The sequence below is a fragment of the Panulirus ornatus genome, chromosome 43, assembly GCF_036320965.1.
Source record: "Panulirus ornatus isolate Po-2019 chromosome 43, ASM3632096v1, whole genome shotgun sequence".
Lineage (NCBI taxonomy): Eukaryota > Metazoa > Arthropoda > Malacostraca > Decapoda > Palinuridae > Panulirus > Panulirus ornatus.
This window is the reverse complement of record NC_092266.1, coordinates 22528248-22545202: the sequence shown is the minus strand read 5'-3', so window position 1 is coordinate 22545202 and position 16955 is coordinate 22528248. Positions and strand designations below refer to the sequence as shown.

The window sequence follows — 16955 nt, the reverse complement described above, 5'->3', positions numbered from 1 at the left end:
AAAACTATGTGCTTTAAGTTACATTAGATTTTGTAAAAATTATAGGAGGTGATATCAGGCAGTATAGGATGAAGAGGGGAACAGCTTCTTAATAAACAGTTCAATAGGTGTCAAAAAGCAGAGGAATGCTGAAGCTATATCATGAAAAGTATGAGATGAAATACACCAACTCTAGTATTTCTGATACTAAAAGCTATTAACAAAAATGAAGGGTATTTGAAAAGCTGAATGCAAAATCATAAAACATTTACAGTACAGATTAAGTGCAATCAACTTCCAACATGATATGAGTATATTAAGCTACCAAACTGACAGGAAGCCCATCGATCATGTACTGTACAGACAATGATGTTATTTTAAAAAGATTAAAATTCCAGACAAAACAAATGTTTAGGGTGTCATTTGAAAAGGGATGTGTTCCATTAGGATGAAAGACAGCAAATGCAGTACCCACGTTTCATAAATGTGATGGAGAAGTGGTAGAGGACGTGTGGATCAGGTGTTTGCTTTGAAGAATGTATGTGAGAAGTAGAAAAAGATGGATTTGTATGTAGCATTTATGAATCTGGAGAAGGCATATGATAGGGTTGAAGAGATGCTTTGTGGAAGGTAAGTTGCTATAAGCAGTGAAAAGCTTTTATAAAGGATGTAAAGCATGTGAACGGTTTGTGGCAGGGGTGAGTGATGTCTCCGTGGTTGTTTAATTTGTTTATGATGGGGTGGTTAGGGAGGTGAATAGAAGAGTTTTGGAGAGTGGCAAGTATGCAGTCTGTCGTGGATGAGAGGGCTTAGGAAGTGAGTTTGTTGTTTGCTGTGATACAGCACTGGTGGCTGATTTGGGTGATAAACGGCAGAAGTTGGTGACTGAGTATGGTAAAGTATGTGAAAGAAGAAAGCTTAGAGTAAATGTGAATAAGAGCTAGGATATTAAGTTCAGTAGGGTTGAGGGACAAGTTAATTGGGAGGTAAGTTTGAATGGAGAAAAACTAGAGGAAGTGAAGTGTTTTAGATATCTGGGAGTGGATTTGGCAGTGGATGGAATCATGGAAGTGAAAGTGGGTCACAGAGTGGGGGATGGGGCGAAGGTTCTAGGAGCGTTGAAGAATGTGTGGAAAGCAAGAACGTTATCGCGGAGAGCAAAAATGGGTATGTTTGAAGGATGTGGTTCCAACAATGTTATATGGTTGCGAGGCATGGACTATTGATAGGGTTGTGCGGAGGAGGGTGGATGTGTTGGAAATTAAATGTTTGCAGACAATATGTGGTATGAGGTGGTTTGATCGAGTAAGCAATGAAAGGGTAAGAGAGATGTGTGGAAATAAAGTGTGTGGTTGAGGGTGTGTTGAAATGGTGTGGTCACATGGAGAGAATGAGTGAGGAAAGCTTGACAAAGAGGATATATGTGTCGGAGGTGGAGGGAACGAGAAGCAGGAGACCAAATTGGAGGAGGGAGGATGGAGTGAAAAAGATTTTGAGTGATTGGGGCCTGAACATACGGGAGGGTGAAAGGCATGCAAGGAATAGAGTGAATTGAAATGGGGTCAACGTGCTGTCAATGGAGAAAGTTTTGTGGGGCCTGGATGTGGAAAGGGAGCCGTGGTTTCGGTGCATTACACATGACAGCTAGAGACTGAGTGTGAATGAATGTGGCCTTTTTGTCTTTTCCTAGCTCTACCTTGCGGGGGGGAGAGGGGATGCTATTTCATGTGTGGCGGGGTGGCGACGGGAACGCATGGAGGCAGCAAGTATGATTAGGTACATGTGTATAATGTATATGTATGTATACAGTGAAATGTATAGGTATGTATTTGTGCATGTGTGGGCATTTATGTATATACATGTGTATGTGGGTGGGTTGGGCCATTCTTTCTTCTGTTTCCTTGCGCTACCTCACTAACACAGGTTAGCAAGAGACAGTGATTAAGTATAATAAAAAAAAAAAATACAAAGCATTCCACAGTGAGAGTATGGGTGAAGGATACATATGTAGGGTTAGATGGAGGCAAGTACAGACAGAGTGTACAGTTCACTGAGATTGGAGGGGGGTCTAGAATAAATCAAGTACGCAATTTATTATTACAAGACTGTCAGTGATTCTGACACTAATGGAGATAACAACATTGGTCTAATACAAAAGTCTGACATAAGTACACATACAGAACATCTTGTTACCAGTGATTGTAATACAAGGGTAGGTGGAGAAACAGCTGATAGTTACATTAAATGTGCTAACAATTTACATGTAAAAATAAAATGAGCGTGTTCTTGAAACAGGACACAATGTAGAGTACAATAATTTTCCATGATATTAATAAGAGGTCAGAGATACATTACATATGGGACATGCAGCTACAGAATGTACAGGCACAAAGAAGGTTAAGGTATATTACGTAGAGAACAGAGTATTCTTTAACTGGGCATGATTACATCTTATACAGCTCAAGGCTTAGCGTATTTTGGATAGAATGTCAGACTGTTCTCAAGGATATTACAATCAGACATCACAAAGCTGTCACAACAGTAACACTTGATAAAGTGAGGGTTGTGATGGTGTCAGTAGTGACAGTGTGAGGGTGGTGATGGTTTGTGATGACGAAGCTGTGGATGGTCATGACAGAGTGAGGGTTAGGATGGTTTGGGGGTTGCAACAGAGTGAGGGTGTTTGTGATGTCAGGTTAATGATAGAGCGAAGGCGGTGATGGTGTGAAGGTAGTAAGAGAGCAAGGATGGCGATGGCATGATGCTGGTGATAGTTTGAGGGAGGTGAAGGAGTAAATGTGGCAGTGGTATCATTGCCCTTAAACTTTCAAGACTTATGGTCAGTATTGACTAATGCTATAGCAATTTGTATTTGTTACAGATGACAGCCAACAGTGGCGACAACAACGAACATTGCCACATGACAATGACATACTTTACACCCAAAGGTGTTATACCACGCCACAGAGCTATGTAGATATGACAACCTTATGTACTACTCATTTCCTAATAACAGTCGGTTTTATTTTACAAAAGCAATTCATATATTCTTATATGTGTGTGTATGTGTGTATTACGCTATCATCTTACCTATGAATGACTCATAATAACATAATTGTTCTGTACTGATGTTCCTCCTACTGACAGAGAGAGAGGAAGAAAAGAACGAGGTGAAGAAACAAGACAACACGGAGGGAAAAGGGGAAATAAGTGGAAAAAAGACAGAGAGGAGTGGGGATGGAAGAAGTGATGTCCGATTCATACCTTGAGAACCAAACACAAGTCCTGTAAGTGAATCATAGGAGGATGGGGATGTCAGGATCATACCTTGAGAATAACCAAACGCACTGAATCCTGTCAGTGAATCATGACAGGAAGGTATATCAAGATCATACCCTGAGAAAACCTGACACAGGAACCCTGTAAGTGAATCAATGGATGATGGGACGTCAGGGCAAGCCTTGAGAATGACACAAAAAGGAGTCCTTAAGTGAGTTACAGTGGGATGGGATGTCAGAATCCTACCTTGAGAATAACCAGACACATAAGAGTGCTATAAGTGAATCACAGGAGGATGGAACATCAGAATCCTACCTTGAGAATAACCAGATATATAAGAGTCCTATAGGTGAATCACATGAGAATGTCATGTCAGATTCATACCATGAGGATACTCGGACACAAGAGTTTTGTAAGTGAATTACAGGAAGGGGGGGTCATAATCCTTACTTGAGAATAACCAGACACACAGGAGGCTTTTAAGTGAATCACCGGAGGATTGAATGCCAGAATCAAACCTTGAGAATAACTAGACACAGGAGTTCTGTAAGTGAATCACTGGAGGACTGGATGCCAGAATCATACCTTGAGACTAACTAGACAAGAGTTCTGCAAGTGAATCACCGGAGGACTGGATGCCAGAATCATACCTTGAGAATAACTAGACACGGGAGTTCTATAAATGAAACACAAGAGGATAGTGTCAGGATCATACCATGAGAATAATTAGAAACAGGAGTTCTGTAAGTGAATCAATGGAGGATGGGATGTCAGAATCCTCCTTTAAGAATAACCGGACACACATGAATCCTATAAGTGAATCACCGGAGAATGTGATGCCACAATATTACATTGAGAATAATCAAACACATAGGAGTCCTGTAAGTGAATTGTCGGTGGATGGTCTGTGAGAATCATGCACTAAGAGTAATAACTGGTTACACACAAATACTGTACGTGAATCACCGTAGGAAGTGATGTCAGGATCTTATCTTGATTACAGCCATAGTCAAACACAGGCGAGTCCTGTAAGTGAATCACTCATTTAGTCAATGTAGCTCATTCATTACATATCATTATATTCACATAGTTAAAGAAAGTATGACCTAACTTGATAAGTGGTAATTTATACACATTTTAAAAACCAAAGAAAATTGAACCCCTGTTACCAGTTACAGTAATGGCCTCATCAAAACAAAATATATCCCCTAAAAGCATATCAGACTAAACAGACAACACCAGATGAAATAGGATAAAAGATCTTAATTGTACCTAGTCAGAGATAAGGTCTGAACAGTCCAACCTCTCTTGTAGGTGTCAGAGGAAAGCCATTCACAGAAATACAATTTCTGCCTTATTTAGTGAACAAAACTTGTGGCCCCCTACAGCCGGTCCGAGTCAGATATCCTGTAAAACAAATCTTGTCATTATTTCAAATGGTATCTTAGCCTAGCTTATCCACCTTGGCAGAGTGGTCTATGATGTTGTGAAGCTTAAATACAATTAATGGCCTTGCTCTTGAAATCAATTCATCTAAAGAGGAATGATGTTAACCACTGTTGTAAATAATCATAAAAAAGAAATCCAACTTACTGGAGCTGTCTCTTAGGGAAAAGGAACAGAGAAGATCCAAGTGTCAAAAAATCTCTAACGTGAGGCAGAAGAGTAGAAGACATCCCTGCTCTTTGTCAGCTGTAAAATTACTTCTAAAAGATGCAGACATCCGTACACCTGATACATCACTGAAATGGAGATAGAAAGGTACTGATGATAACTGTGAAATAAATGTCTGAAGAATTCTATATATTTCATGCAACTACAGTACTGGATATCATTTATTCTGAACAATTTCCTACCTAGTATAAATTCTTGTAGTTAGAATCGTTTAGGGTTTAACAACTTATATTTAGGTGCAGTGAAGATCGCTTTATGATTTTTTATTATTATTATTATGATTTTGCTTTGTCGCTGTCTCCCGCAGTTAGCGAGATAGCGCAAGGAAACAGACAAAAGAATGGCCCAACCCACCCACATACACATGTATATACATACACGTCCACACACGCAAATATACATACCTATACATCTCAACGTATACATATATATACACACACAGACATATACATATGTGCACATGTACATAATTCATACTGTCTGCTTTTATTCATTTCCATCGCCACCGCACCACACATGAAATAACAACCCCCCCTCATGTGCGCGAGGTAGCGCTAGGAAAAGATAACAAAGGCCACATTTGTTCACACTCAGTCTCTAGCTGTCATGTAATAATGCACCGAAACCACAGCTCCCTTTCCACATCCAGGCCCCACAGAACTTTCCATGGTTTACCCCAGACACTTCACATACCCTGGTTCAATCCACTGACAGCATGTCGAACCTGGTATACCACATCATCCAATTCACTCTATTCCTTGCACGCCTTTCACCCTCCTGCATGTTCAGGCCCTGATCACTCAAAATCTTTTTCACTCCATCTTTCCACCTCCAATCTGGTCTCCCACTTCTTGTACCCTCCACCTCTAACACATATATCCTCTTGGCCAATCTTTCCTCACTCATTCTCTCCATGTGACCAAACCATTTCAAAACACCCTCTTCTGCTCTCTCAACCACACTCTTTTTATTACCACACATCTCTCTTACCCTATTATTACTTACTCGATCAAACCACCTCACACCACATGTTGTCCTCAAACATCTCATTTCCAGCACATCCACCCTCCTGCGCACAACTCAATCCATAGCCCACGCCTCGCAATCATATAACATTGTTTATTTATTTATGTATTTATTTGTTTTGCTTTGTCGCTGTCTCCCGCATTAGTGAGGTAGCGCAAGGAAACAGACAAAAGAATGGCCCAACCCACCCACATACACATGTATATACATACACGTCCACACACGCAAATATACATACCTATACATCTCAATGTACACATATATATACACACACAGACATATACATATATACACATGTACATAAATCATACTGTCTGCCTTTATTTATTCCCATCGCCACCCCGCCACACATGGAATAACAACCCCCTCCCCCCACATGTGTGCGAGGTAGCACTAGGAAAAGACAACAAAGGCCCCATTCGTTCACACTCAGTCTCTAGCTGTCATGTAATAATGCACCGAAACCACAGCTCCCTTTCCACATCCAGGCCCCACAGAACTTTCCATGGTTTACCCAAGACGCTTCACATGCCCTGGTTCAATCCATTGACAGCACGTCGACCCCGGTATACCACATCATTCCAATTCACTCTATTCCTTGCATGCCTTTCACCCTCCTGCATGTTCAGGCCCTGATCACTCAAAATCTTTTTCACTCCATCTTTCCACCTCCAATTTGGTCTCCCACTTCTCCTCGTACCCTCCACCTCTGACACATATATCCTCTTGGTCAATCTTTCCTCACTCATTCTCTCCATGTGACCAAACCATTTTAAAACACCCTCTTCTGCTCTCTCAACCACACTCTTTTTATTTCCACACATCTCTCTTACCCTTACATTACTTACTCGGTCAAACCACCTCACACCGCATATTGTCCTCAAACATCTTATTTCCAGCAAATTCACCCTCCTGTGCACAACTCTATCCACAGCCCACGCCTCGCAACCATACAACATTGTTGGAACCACTATTCCTTCAAACACACCCATTTTTGCTTTCCGAGATAATGTTTTCGACTTCCAAACATTCTTCAAGGCTCCCAGAATTTTCACTTCCACTTCCATGGTTCCATCTGCTGCCAGATCCACTCCCAGATATCTAAAACACTTTACTTCCTCCAGTTTTTCTCCATTTAAACTTACCTCCCAATTGACTTGACCCTCAACCCTACTGTACCCAATAACCTTGCTCTTATTCACATTTACTCTTTAATTTCTTCTTTCACACACTTTACCAAACTCAGTCACCAGCTTCTGCAGTTTCTCACATGAATCAGCCACCAGCGCTGTATCATCAGCGAACAGCAACTAACTCACTTCCCAAGCTCTCTCATCCACAACAGACTGCATACTTGCCCCTCTTTCCAAAACTCTTGCATTCACCTCCCTAACAACCCCATCCATAAACAAATTAAACAACCATGGAGACATCACACACCCCTGCCGCAAATCTACATTCACTGAGAACCAATCACTTTCCTCTCTTCCTACACGTACACATGCCTTACATCCTCGATAAAAACTTTTCACTGCTTCTAACAACTTGCTTTCCACACCATATACTCCTAATACCTTCCAAAGAGCATCACTATCAACTCTATCATATGCCTTCTTTAGATCCATAAATGCTACATACAAATCCATTTGCTTTTCTAAGTATTTCTCACATACATTCTTCAAAGCAAACACCTGATCCACACATCCTCTACCACTTCTGAAACCACACTGCTCTTCCCCAATCTGATGCTCTGTACATGCCTTCACCCTCTCAATCAATACCCTCCCATATAATTTACCAGGAATACTCAACAAACTTATACCTCTGTAATTTGAGCACTCACTCGTATCCCCTTTGCCTTTGTACAATGGCACTATGCAAGCATTCTGCCAATCCTCAGGCACCTCACCATGAATCATCTTTTTTCTTTCAAACTATTCGCCATTTCCCGCATTAGCGAGGTAGCGTTAAGAACAGAGGACTGGGCCTTTGAGGGAATACCCTCACCTGGCGCAATTCTCTGTTCCCTCTTTTGGAAAATTAAAAAAAAAAACGAGAAGGGAGGATTTCCAGCCCCCCGCTCCCTCCCCTTTTAGTCGCCTTCTACGACACGCAGGGAATACGTGGGAAGTATTCTTTCTCCCCTATCCCCAGGGTTATTTAATCATACATACATTAAATAACCATACCAACCAGCCAACAATACAGTCACCCCCTTTTTTAATAAATTCCACTGCAATACCATCCAAACCTGCTGCCTTGCCGGCTTTCATCTTCCGCAAAGCTTTTACTACCTCTTCACTGTTTACCAAATCATTTCCCCTAACCCTCTCACTTTGCACACTGCCTCGACCAAAACACCCTATATCTGCCACTCTATCATCAAACACATTCAACAAGCCTTCAAAATACTCACTCCATCTCCTCACATCACCACTACTTGTTATCACCTCCCCATTAGCCCCCTTCACTGAAGTTCCCATTTGCTCCCTTGTCTTACGCACTATATTTACCTCCTTCCAAAATATCTTTTTATTCTCTCTGAAATTTAATGATACTCTCTTACCCCAACTCTCATCTGCCCTCTTTTTCACCTCTTGCACCTTTCTCTTGACCTCCTGCCTCTTTCTTTTATACATCTCCCACTCATTTGCATTTTTTCCCTGCAAAAATCGTCCAGATGCCTCTCTCTTCTCTTTCACTAATAATCTTACTTCATCCCACCACTCACTACCCTTTCTAATCAACCCACCTCCCACGCTTCTCATGCCACAAGCATCTTTTGCGCAAGCCATCACTGCTTCCCTAAATATATCCCATTCCTCCCCCACTCCCCTTACCTCCTTTGTTCTCACCTTTTTCCATTCTGTACTCAGTCTCTCCTGGTACTTCCTCACACAAGTCTCCTTCCCAAGCTCACTTACTCTCACCACTCTCACCCCAACATTCTCTCTTCTTTAACATTGTTGGAACCACTATTCCTTCAAACATACCCATTTTTGCTTTCCGAGATAATGTTCTCGACTTCCACACATTCTTCAACGCTCCCAGAACTTTCGCCCCCTCCCCCACCCAATGATTTATTTCCACTTCCACTGTTCCATCCACTCCCAGATATCTAAAACAATTCACTTCCTCCAGTTTTTCTCCATTCAAACTTACCTCCCAATTGACTTGTCCCTCAACCCTACTGTACCTAATAACCTTGCTCTTATTCACATTTACTCTCAGCTTTCTTCTTTCACACACTTTGCCAAACTCAGTCACAAGCTTCTGCAGTTTCTCACATGAATCAGCCACCAGCACTGTATCATCAGCGAACAACAACTGACTCACTTCCCAAGCTCTCTCATCCACAATAGACTGCATACTTGCCCCTCTTTTCAAAACTCTTGCATTCACCTCCCTAACAACCCCATCCATAAACAAATTAAACAACCATGGAGACATCACACACCCCTGCCGCAAATCTACATTCACTGAGAACCAATCACTTTCCTCTCTTCCTGCACGTACTCATGCCTTACATCCTCGATAAAAACTTTTCACTGCTTCTAACAACTTGCCTCCCGCACCATATATTCTTAATACCTTCCACAGAGCATCTCTATCAACTCTATCATATGCCTTCTCCAGATCCATAAATGCTACATACAAATCCATTTGCTTTTTTAAGTATTTCTCACATACATTCTTCAAAGCAAACACCTGATCCACACACCCTCTACCACTTCTGAAACCACACTGCTCTTCCCCAATCTGATGCTCTGTACATGCCTTCACCCTCTCAATCAATACCCTCCCATATAATTTACCAGGAATACTCAACAAACTTATACCTCTGTAATTTCAGCACTCACTTTTATCCCCTTTGCCTCTGTACAATGGCACTATGCAAGCATTCTGCCAATCCTCAGGCACCTCACCATACATTAAATAAACCTACCAACCAGTCAACAATACAGTCACCCCCTTTTTTAATAAATTCCACTGCAATACTATCCAAACCCGCTTCCTTGCCGGCTTTCATCTTCCGCAAAGCTTTTTCTTCCTCTTCTCTGTTTACCAAATCATTCTCCCTAACCCTCTTACTTTGCACACCACCTCGACCAAAACACCCTATATCTGCCACTCTATCATCAAACACATTCAACAAACCTTCAAAATACTCACTCCATCTCATCACATCAATACTACTTGTTATCACCTCCCCATTAGCCCCTTTCACTGAAGTTCCCATTTGTTCCCTTGTCTTATGCACTTTATTTACCTCTTTCCAAAACATCTTTTTATTCTCCCTAAAATTTAATGATACTCTCTCACCCCAACTCTCATTTGCCCTCTTTTTCACCTCTTGCACCTTTCTCTTGATCTCCTGCCTTTCTTTTATACATCTCCCAGTCACTTGCATTATTTCCCTGCTATTAATCTTGCTTCTTCATCCCACCATTCACTACCCTTTCTAATCTGCCCACCTCCCACACTTCTCATGCCACAAGCATCTTTTGTGCAAGCTATCAATGCTTCCCTAAATACATCCCATTCCTCCCCCACTCCCCTTATGTCCTTTGTTCTCACCTTTTTCCATTCTGTACTCAGTCTCTACTGGTACTTCCTCACATAAGTCTCCTTCCCAAGCTCACTTACTCTCACCACTCTTTTCACCCCAACATTCTCTCTTCTTTTCTGAAAACCTCTACAAATCTTCACCTTCGCCTCCACAAGATAATGATCAGACATCCCTCCAGTTGCACCTCTTAGCACATTAACATCCAAAAGTCTCTCTTTTGCGCGCCTATCAATTAACGCGTAATCCAATAACGCTCTCTGGCCATCTCTCCTACTTACATACGTATACTTATGTATATATCTCTTTTTAAACCAGGTATTCCCAATCACCAGTCCTTTTTCAGCACATAATCTACAAGCTCTTCACCTTTTCCATTTACAACACTGAACACCCTATGTACACCAATTATTCCCTCAACTGCCACATTACTCACCTTTGCATTCAATTCACCCATCACTATAACCCGGTTTCGTGCATCAAAATTACTAACACACTCACTCAGCTGGTCCCAAAACACTTGCCTCTCATGATCTTTCTTCTCATGCCCAGGTGCATATGCACCAATAATCACCCATCTCTCTCCATCCACTTTCAGTTTTACTCATATCAATCTAAAGTTTACTTTCTTACACTCTATCACATACTCCCACCACTCCTGTTTCAGGAGAAGTGCTACTCCTTCCCTTGCTCTTGTCCTCTCACTAACCCCTGACTTTACTCCCAAGACATTCCCAAACCACTCTTCCCCTTTACCCTTGAGCTTCGTTTCACTGAGCCAAAACATCCAGGTTCCTTTCCTCAAACATACTACCTATCTCCCCTTTTTTCTCATCTTGGTTACATCCACACACATTTAGACACCCCAATCTGAGCCTCCGAGGAGGATAAGCACTCCCTGCGTGACTCCTGTTTCCCCATTTAGAAAGGGGAAACGTCGCTTTTTCTCTAATTTTTTTCTTTCCAGGCCTGGGATATGTATTTCTGACCTGGTAATGTGTTAATAATGTTCTGAAAAGGTGTGTCACTCATCAACCCTGCTTTCAATGAGCATAAGTCTGAATGAATTAAAACCCATGAAAGTGATCGTGTGAGTCGTACATATTTAAGGTGATCGTAAGTAGGATCGTATATATAAGTGATCGTGGGTCGTATATATAAAGGTGATCATGGGTCGTATATGTGGATATATCATTTAATGACTATCATTTGGGCAACATTTGTAGTCCACACGTTAAATTTACTCGTCTGCCCCGTCTCTCAGCAATCAACACTTGTTATTCAGTATCTAAGCATTTGTTTTCTCACTTGAATCTTGTCAGCAATCATTTTACAGTATCATTATTTCTTCGCAACTTCCCTGATTTCGTTTACTTTTTTATGTCTTTCGTCTCCTTTACTGCAAATAATTCCTCAGCACCATTATCGTCAATTCAAATTAGGAATATGAAGTCTGCCGAGAAATTTTCCCATTTTCGGTAACCACATATCCAACACAGACGGGGCAAACGGAAGCCCAGACTCTCACGAGAGGATCCCCTGCTCCTTCACCTCTCCCAGGAGGTGTGTGGTCCTGAAATGGTGACACCTGGACATCACTGTCCAAGTAATGGAGATCCTTACCGTTACCATAGCACTTCCTGCCACATTCTGTCACCCGCTTCAACAACTAAAATGTTCTTACGAGCGTGCGCTAGAAAAGGCGATTTAATAATTTATTTAATCATATTAAAACCAGTTTAGGAGCACTGAGAATATTATTGGTATTAAAATATTTTAGATAAGTTTTTTCCTTTTACCCAATGACAGTGTATATTACCTCAGTCTGAATATATTATAGATAAAGATCGCGACATTTGAATGTACTGCAGTTGGATTTGAATGAAAATTCTAAAATTTTCTTTGCTCAATTCTGAAATACTCATTAATTAAAAGCAATATGCCACAGTTATGAGGCACACGTGTTGGCTGATAGTGCTGCCTTAGATATGCTAAAGTTGATTTTATTAATCATTTGCTATAAAGCTGTGATCAAGTACGGTGTAGACTTGAGAGTGAACACAGACATCTTTTCTTCTTCAATTACTGACACTCGCTTGCTCCCTCTCCCTCTCTCTTCACCCACTCGGCTCCCTCATTTTCCTTGTCTCATTCCTTCTATCCCCCCCTCAATTTGCCTCTCACTCGCTGATACTATCAAAGTGATGTTCAACTTTAAAACCGAGCTGATCTTTCCCCCCCTACCCATGAGCGTCATCATTGCCCTGTCGACATTATAAGGTTATGGTGTAGAAGGTGAGGATCCGTGGATCCGGGAGAAACAGACAAGTGTACGTACGTCACCCACATTCCACACTTCTATCTCCGGTTTGGTTCCAGTTAGCGCTGCCTCGTTCTACGCTCCTGAACCAAACCTGTTTCGTTCGTCTTGCCGTCTTCCGGTTACATGTTTGTATGACCTCAGCCAGGCGTAGCGTGACCGTCTCTCGTCTGTGCTTCACCTCTGAACACTAAAAAAAAGAGATACCTTCATTAAATACACAGAGATATAAATACAAAGGAATTCAAACACTCAATAGACCACGGTGTCCTAACGATGCTGTAACATGGATAATAACATCGGATCAAATGCTTATAAGAAGACGTGCAGGTGTTTTATTCGTTCATGTTGTTGTTATAATCTTAAACTGTATCCATATTCAGTGTAAGTGTATTGGATCGAGATCGGGGGCAAAAATTATGATTACGATCGTGTCGCGCCTGCTTATCAAGGGAAATACAGAGGGTGATGTCCTGTGGCATATTACATGCATATACATCGGGTCGTCACCCATTAGCCAGGTGTCTCAATAACTCCCAGTCATAAAACGCTCTGCAGGCTGACCAAGTAGAGTGCGCCTCTGTGCTTGCTCGTCTGTTCCGTTTCACTTAAAAAAAAAAAAAACACGAACTTTTCCCTCTTGGTAGCATGCGCTGGTATATCTCATCCCTAAGAAAGGTGAACGTTCTAACCATTCGACCGATCTTTCTGTTGCTTTGACATCTACCATTTCCAAAGTCTTTGAATCCCTCCAAAACTCCCGTATCCTCAGACATCTTGAATCTTCGTTTTCTCTCTTATTCACTATTATGGTTTACGTACGGCGAAATCCGCTGGTGGTATTCTTTCCCATCTTACTAATGTTGAGTCATCATCCTTAAAAGATTTTGAGGAAACATGCGTAGCTGACCTTGATATATCTAAAGCTTTTGACAAGGAGTGGCACTGGGGTATCATTTCTAAGCTCCCCTCTTTCACTTTCCATCTCTGTGTGGAAAATCCCTCACAACTTTTCTTTCTCCTTCGACAGTTCTGTTATGAATATACTTGGTACTACTGTAACATCTACTCTATCTTAGAAACCCTGCATTACGGAAATAGCTGAGTCTGCTCTAAGAACTGGGACTCCTGTCTCGATATTGGAATTTCTTTTTTTTTCCTGACAGTTGCTCCGTTTATACAAAAGATTGATCCGTCCTTGTATGGAGTACTGCTCTCACGTCTGTAGTTCTAGCTCTGACAGACGAGGCGAAAGTGGTCAGACTTATAAACTCTCCCAGGCTAACTTAAAACCTTGACCCGCTTGTCCTACGTCGCAATGTTGGTTCGTTTTTCCTCTTCTGTAGGTATTACTTTGTTTTTTTGCTGCCGAGCTAGCTGCTTGTGCCTCCACCACTAGTTAGACTCGGCAAGTTGTTGCGTCACATGATAACTGTGTGGCCGTTGGCAACTCAAGGATGGGCCGTTTTGATAGCTGTATCTTTCCCAACACCTTGAAGCGTAGGAACCTTCTTACCCTCTCATGTCCTCCCCAATAATTATGAACTGGCACATTTATCTATTTATTCATTCATATATTCGTTTACTTACTTTTGCTTTTTAAAGAATTTGTAAAACACTTTTCCTTATCTTCTCTTTTTTTCCCAATCAATAACCTCTCTTATATTTTAATTAAGGCCCGGCCTTGATGTGGACTTTTGTTAGTGACTGGAGCCTCCAACGTAAATAATAATAATAATAATAATAATAATTTGAATGCATGAAATATAGGTGTGTGTGTGTGTGTGTGTGTGTGTGTGTGTGTGTGTGTGTGCATGCTTCAGATCCAGACTGGCCCACATGTGTGATTACCATCTAGAACAACAACAACAACAACGACAAGATTCAGAAACTCCACTACAGCTAGAGAGAGAGAGAGAGAGAGAGAGAGAGAGATGGATGGCTTTGTTTCACCAGTTAACGGATGTGATTCAGGCAAGTCACAACAATCCTGAGGCATCAGCGGTGGGGTCGCGCCCCTCTGGACCAGTTCACCACGAACTACCACTTCGGTGTTTTCATCGCGGGCACAGTGTGGTGCCCAACACCGGTGGGAGGCTGTCCTGGCTGGCGGGCGCCTTGAATGTACATAAAAGAAGGGGACGACACTGTGGGAGTGTGGGTGTGTGTGTGTGGTGGCAGCTACGGCGTGAGATAACAACACACACACTTGGGGCCGGAGGTCGCCAGGTGTCTTCCGATAGATTGATGACCAGTGGACAGGTGTTGCAGTCTTAGTTAACGAGCTGGGATCAGATCAACCACCCTCCCATAGTTCTGCATGTGAATGCTTCATATACGATACAATCCTCTATACATACACTGCGAAACCGGTAGTGTTCCATGCTTCATATAAGATACAATCCTCTATACATACACTACGAAACCGGTAGTGTTTCATCCTTTGTGTGTCCCAATGTAACGCTAAATCGATCAGCTGTCGTCAGGGCGTGTGATCAAGCTCTTTGGCAGTGACATCACACACAACCCATGTACTTAATCAGAATACAGTGGGAGCTCGAGGTTTCATAATCCGGACACACACAGAAGAATTCTATACGAGATTCTGTGACGTATGTAAGAAAGTTAGGGAGACATGTTGAGCTGGGAGGGAGAAGAGAAAAATTATGAAGGATTGGTTCAAAAGGTGTAGCAAAGCAAGAGAACATAAGGAAACAAGATGTAGGTACTACCTCATGGATTCACGTGAGGAAAATGAACCAAAAAATGGGGGAAAATATATCAGTTGAAGGACCTCACAAGGGAAAGTTGTTGATATGGGTGACAATGCGTGTGGGGAGGTGAATGTGAAGTTTAAGATTATTTCTATAAAACACATCATCTCTGGATTTAGAATATACAATTACTTGAATGTTTATGGCTATCTAGCGCTTATATAATCGACCACAAACACACTGTTCATTATGTAATGCTGAAAACATTTTCTCTAACAGTAAGATAGAACAGTATGGGTTATTGGTCAATAATACTTTACCCCAACCACTTGTAGACCAGCAAACCTGACTGGCTATCAGTATGTGCGATAAACATCTACCGCAGGTGGTACACATCTAGCACGGGCCATAACATCATGTCGTAAGTATATACATACACACACACACACACTCATCTGTACCCTTGCTTCTCATACTGCTGCCTCACACGACAATTCCGAACGGCTATTCATCTTTTGAACACGAAGATACGACCATCGGGGTGCGACGGTACATATCCCTGAGCATGAACGGTACGATCTTTGTGTGCGACGGTACGATTCTTGAGCACGACGGTACGATCCACAAGCATGAACGGTACGATCCTTGTGTGCGACGGTGCGACCTCTGGCCTTGCAATGTCACTTCATGGTAAGTTCGGAGGTGACTTGCCACGCGCTGCCACTGTAATGACCACGTTAAGCGACTGACCCCTACAACGCCTTCCTCTGGTAAGAGCCGTACTCCAAGTATAGTTAAACCTCACCAACTTCACCCACTCCACCAGAACAGGGGTGAGATTCAGAGCTTTGCGACTCTCCGCCCTTAACAAAGCCACCTTCGCCCTCGGTGACTGAAAGCCCGGCCGGTTCTGGGTTGCACCAATCGGCAACGTCTCCCATTCCCTAAGGGAACAGCTTCTCTCACTCCGCCTTCGTGAGCTGACTCCGCCGCCTTTCAGATCCACGAGGATCACCGAGGACAGGCCAGTCGATCTGTGAATGTGTGCTTTAGACATACCAGTTCGCCAACTAGCGCCCTCCCGTCTCCTGCTGTGATACCCAGACCTTCCTACCATAACCCAGCTCCTTCAGGAGCTCGCTGCCCTTGGGTGGAATCGCCACAGTATATAACCCAACAAAACACCGGGAATGGCCGATAATATGGCGTCCCCTTCCGAAAGATCAAATCAATAACATTGATAATAATGCTATTAATGATAATAACTGTAAATGGTAAGTAGCAATACTGTAATTATTGTTTCCGTATCCCTCATCCTCAAGGACCAGGCCGAGATAACCAATAAAAATAATTACAAATAAACAATAATTCATAATTCAAGGTATTTCTGAGTTAT

General features: G+C 42.1%; 1 long non-coding RNA gene across 2 annotated transcripts in view; it reads right to left on the bottom strand.

The window, feature by feature from the left end:
• Positions 1-225: 225 nt before the first annotated feature.
• Positions 226-16955, bottom strand: part of LOC139762393 (uncharacterized) — a 28762-nt gene continuing 12032 nt past the window's right edge. Inside the window, exons 3-4 of one of the 2 annotated variants that reach the window (XR_011715709.1) lie at positions 12864-13035; positions 226-5000 (exon numbers count right to left, since the gene is read on the bottom strand). This is a non-coding gene — a long non-coding RNA (uncharacterized lncRNA). The remainder of the gene's footprint in view (positions 5001-12863; positions 13036-16955) is intronic. The other variant, XR_011715710.1, reaches the window with a different exon arrangement.